The sequence below is a fragment of the Schistocerca americana genome, unplaced genomic scaffold, assembly GCF_021461395.2.
Source record: "Schistocerca americana isolate TAMUIC-IGC-003095 unplaced genomic scaffold, iqSchAmer2.1 HiC_scaffold_158, whole genome shotgun sequence".
NCBI lineage: Eukaryota > Metazoa > Arthropoda > Insecta > Orthoptera > Acrididae > Schistocerca > Schistocerca americana.
The window spans coordinates 77,501-82,500 of record NW_025725666.1 but is presented as its reverse complement, the minus strand read 5'-3'; the positions used below and the strand labels follow the sequence as shown (position 1 = coordinate 82,500).

The following is a 5,000-nucleotide window of genomic DNA, read 5'->3' as shown; positions in this document are numbered from 1 at the left end:
TAGAGTCTCGTTCGTTATCGGAATTAACCAGACAAATCGCTCCACCAACTAAGAACGGCCATGCACCACCACCCACCGAATCAAGAAAGAGCTATCAATCTGTCAATCCTTCCGGTGTCCGGGCCTGGTGAGGTTTCCCGTGTTGAGTCAAATTAAGCCGCAGGCTCCACTCCTGGTGGTGCCCTTCCGTCAATTCCTTTAAGTTTCAGCTTTGCAACCATACTTCCCCCGGAACCCAAAAGCTTTGGTTTCCCGGAGGCTGCCCGCCGAGTCATCGGAGGAACTGCGGCGGATCGCTGGCTGGCATCGTTTATGGTTAGAACTAGGGCGGTATCTGATCGCCTTCGAACCTCTAACTTTCGTTCTTGATTAATGAAAACATACTTGGCAAATGCTTTCGCTTCTGTTCGTCTTGCGACGATCCAAGAATTTCACCTCTAACGTCGCAATACGAATGCCCCCGCCTGTCCCTATTAATCATTACCTCGGGTTCCGAAAACCAACAAAATAGAACCGAGGTCCTATTCCATTATTCCATGCACACAGTATTCAGGCGGGCTTGCCTGCTTTAAGCACTCTAATTTGTTCAAAGTAAACGTGCCGGCCCACCGAGACACTCACTCAAGAGCACCCTGGTAGGATTGCAACGGGGTCCGCCTCGGGACGCACGAGCACGCACGAGGCGCGTCGCACGCCTTCAGCTCGCCCCACCGGCAGGACGTCCCACGATACATGCCAGTTAAACACCGACGGGCGGTGAACCAACAGCGTGGGACACAAATCCAACTACGAGCTTTTTAACCGCAACAACTTTAATATACGCTATTGGAGCTGGAATTACCGCGGCTGCTGGCACCAGACTTGCCCTCCAATAGATACTCGTTAAAGGATTTAAAGTGTACTCATTCCGATTACGGGGCCTCGGATGAGTCCCGTATCGTTATTTTTCGTCACTACCTCCCCGTGCCGGGAGTGGGTAATTTGCGCGCCTGCTGCCTTCCTTGGATGTGGTAGCCGTTTCTCAGGCTCCCTCTCCGGAATCGAACCCTGATTCCCCGTTACCCGTTACAACCATGGTAGGCGCAGAACCTACCATCGACAGTTGATAAGGCAGACATTTGAAAGATGCGTCGCCGGTACGAGGACCGTGCGATCAGCCCAAAGTTATTCAGAGTCACCAAGGCAAACGGACCGGACGAGCCGACCGATTGGTTTTGATCTAATAAAAGCGTCCCTTCCATCTCTGGTCGGGACTCTGTTTGCATGTATTAGCTCTAGAATTACCACAGTTATCCAAGTAACGTGGGTACGATCTAAGGAACCATAACTGATTTAATGAGCCATTCGCGGTTTCACCTTAATGCGGCTTGTACTGAGACATGCATGGCTTAATCTTTGAGACAAGCATATGACTACTGGCAGGATCAACCAGGGAGCTGCGTCAACTAGAGCTGAGCAGCCGGCCGCCCGGGAGTGTGTCCCGGGGGCCCGCGCGAACACGCAAGCGTCCGCTCAATTATTCTGCAAACAGGAGGAGGCTGAGCTCCCCTGCACAATACACCTCGAAACCCTCTCAGGTCCCGGCGGCGCGCAGCGCCGTCCTAAGTACTTGGTCGGGTTCGAGAGAGGCGCAATCGCCCGGAGTTTGGCGAGTAGACGCTTTAGGTGCGACCACCCGTGCTCCCAACTGAGCTTGCCGCTGCCGACAGAGGCCCGGGAGCGTGCTGTCGTGGCATTGCCGGCGGGAGACAACACGCGCCACCTACGGTGGCCGGCAGCTCCAACGCCAGCGCCACAGAAGGACAAAAGCCCCACTTGGGTGCCGAAGCGAACGCGCCAACACGTCCGCACAGCTGCGATACAAACCACCTGCGAGAACCGCAGAGGCGACCGAGCAGCAGACGGCGTCGCGGCGCCGAGCGCCGGGCGGCGGCGCATCCTCAGCGCACACAGTCCTCAATCGGACCAGCACACTGCAGATGTCCACCGCGCTTCGCACCGGGCCCGCGAGGACCTACTTTGGCCGCACGGCGCCGCGTGCAGGGTGCGCCGGCGCGCAGCTGCGCCGCCTGCCGCCTCCGTCGGCCGGCGCGCCTGCCACTGGCCGCCCCCACCAGCCGGCTGTAGCGCGTGCGCCCACGCACCGCGCGGCCAGCACGCCGGGAGGCCCCCCCTCACCGGCCGGGGACGGTCCCACCCAGCCACCGCCGCGTATCGCTTCACACCCACATGCCATTCACGTTCGTGGGCATGGTGGGTATCGCTGAAACAACCGGTTGGTAGCTCAACCGATCGTCGCCATCACTGATTCACCTCTAGCGAGAACAACCGCACCACAACGGTTTACCAGTTGTTCATTTGCGTAACGTCACCAGCAAACGTAGACGTCCATCGCCATTTGCAAATTCAACGATTGTTGCATGCCTGTGTCAGGTGTCACGACACACTATGTCTGCCCACATACACGCAACAACATGTGCACGCTTCGCGAACACGTGGAAGGTGGCCCCCGTACGTATGCGATGTCCATTGCGCGAACGACTGTCAACCGGCCTCTGTCGCATGTCGCAGATGTGGAACGCAGTGCACCATGCTATCACGGTGAGTGAGAAGAGACGACTACGTCTGACAACACGCGCCACTACATCAACAGACGGCTCATGCTGATCGCCATCCACGGCATACCATACTGCAATCCAGCTCTTATAGGGAGACGACACGTAGCTGAGTGCACAATATTTGGACCGTATGGTTCGCCGTTGTTGGCGCAGTCGTGGTACGGTCACACATGTACCACGATGTATCATTCAGTACATGAGGACCAATGTGCAGTACAGTGTGTGATTTGGACGTACAACATCAGCGGACAGTTGACACAAGCCGTACCACAACGTAGGCTGTGCTTCGCCATGCGAATGCCAATGAACAACTGCGAAGGGCATTGAGCATGTACGTCCTGCTGCCATCCGCATTACAGTGTATAGCTGCAAGGTGTTTAACATGAAGCGATACTCTGGGGACCGGGCAGTGCGGGTAGCAAACTATATTGCGGGGGTTGCAGTTAGGCAACACTACACTAATTTAACGCGTCGTATGACAATTACAGAGCAGGTTAAGGCCCAACGTGTGTTGGGTTAAGGCCCAACGTGTGTTGGGTTAAGGCCCAACGTGTGTTGGGTTAAGGCCCAACGTGTGTTGGGTTAAGGCCCAACGTGTGTTGGGTTAAGGCCCAACGTGTGTTGGGTTAAGGCCCAACGTGTGTTGGGTTAAGGCCCAACGTGTGTTGGGTTAAGGCCCAACGTGTGTTGGGTTAAGGCCCAACGTGTGTTGGGTTAAGGCCCAACGTGTGTTGGGTTAAGGCCCAACGTGTGTTGGGTTAAGGCCCAACGTGTGTTGGGTTAAGGCCCAACGTGTGTTGGGTTAAGGCCCAACGTGTGTTGGGTTAAGGCCCAACGTGTGTTGGGTTAAGGCCCAACGTGTGTTGGGTTAAGGCCCAACGTGTGTTGGGTTAAGGCCCAACGTGTGTTGGGTTAAGGCCCAACGTGTGTTGGGTTAAGGCCCAACGTGTGTTGGGTTAAGGCCCAACGTGTGTTGGGTTAAGGCCCAACGTGTGTTGGGTTAAGGCCCAACGTGTGTTGGGTTAAGGCCCAACGTGTGTTGGGTTAAGGCCCAACGTGTGTTGGGTTAAGGCCCAACGCGGGTTAGGTTAAGGCGCAACGCGGGTTAGGTTAAGGCGCAACGCGGGTTAGGTTAAGGCGCAACGCGGGTTAGGTTAAGGCGCAACGCGGGTTAGGTTAAGGCGCAACGCGGGTTAGGTTAAGGCGCAACGCGGGTTAGGTTAAGGCGCAACGCGGGTTAGGTTAAGGCGCAACGCGGGTTACGTTAAGGCGCAACGCGGGTTACGTTAAGGCGCAACGCGGGTTACGTTAAGGCGCAATATAGGTTAGGTTAAGGCGCAATATAGGTTAGGTTAAGGCGCAATACAGGTTAGGTTAAGGCGCAATACGGGTTAGGTTAAGGCGCAATACGGGTTAGGTTAAGGCGCAATACGGGTTAGGTTAAGGCGCAATACGGGTTAGGTTAAGGCACAATACGGGTTAGGTTAAGGCACAATACGGGTTAGGTTAAGGCACAATACGGGTTAGGTTAAGGCACAATACGGGTTAGGTTAAGGCACAATACGGGTTAGGTTAAGGCACAATACGGGTTAGGTTAAGGCACAATACGGGTTAGGTTAAGGCACAATACGGGTTAGGTTAAGGCACAATACGGGTTAGGTTAAGGCACAATACGGGTTAGGTTAAGGCACAATACGGGTTAGGTTAAGGCACAATACGGGTTAGGTTAAGGCACAATACGGGTTAGGTTAAGGCACAATACGGGTTAGGTTAAGGTACAATACGGGTTAGGTTAAGGTACAATACGGGTTAGGTTAAGGTACAATACGGGTTAGGTTAAGGTACAATACGGGTTAGGTTAAGGTACAATACGGGTTAGGTTAAGGTACAATACGGGTTAGGTTAAGGTACAATACGGGTTAGGTTAAGGTACAATACGGGTTAGGTTAAGGTACAATACGGGTTAGGTTAAGGTACACATTGTTGTAAGGAAAGGTGTTTTGGGGGGGGGGGGGGGGGGCCGGTTTGTTGATTGTGATTATCGTAAGTAAATGACTGCGGCATCATCTGATTTGCCACGTCAGGGTGCACCTTTGGCTCATAACAGGCGGCGCTCTGATTCCATGCTTGTGGCAGACCTGTGTCTTTCATTCCTGCCATTGTTTGTGTGGTGTGACAGGAGGCAGTATTGTGATGTTGGGTGCACCCCTGTGTAGGACATGTGTGGGTGTTGGTGGCTTAGCTGAGCAATGGTGGTTGTCGGAAGGGTGAGATATTCTGTTTTGTGAGTGGACCTCCCGGTCTGGTTATGATAGTGTGGATTGTCTAATGTGGCAGAGAGGATGCACTGGGTGTTGTTCCATGCTGGTGCTTACATATTGT

The 5,000-nt window shown here is 54.2% G+C and overlaps 1 non-coding gene across 1 annotated transcript in view; it reads right to left on the bottom strand.

Moving 5' to 3' along the window:
• LOC124569999 overlaps positions 1–1,435 on the bottom strand; it is a 1,932-nt gene extending 497 nt beyond the window's left edge. The window contains exon 1 of the ribosomal RNA XR_006971415.1: positions 1–1,435. This exon is cut by the window's left edge and continues 497 nt beyond it. This is a non-coding gene — a ribosomal RNA (small subunit ribosomal RNA).
• Positions 1,436–5,000: the final 3,565 nt, after the last annotated feature.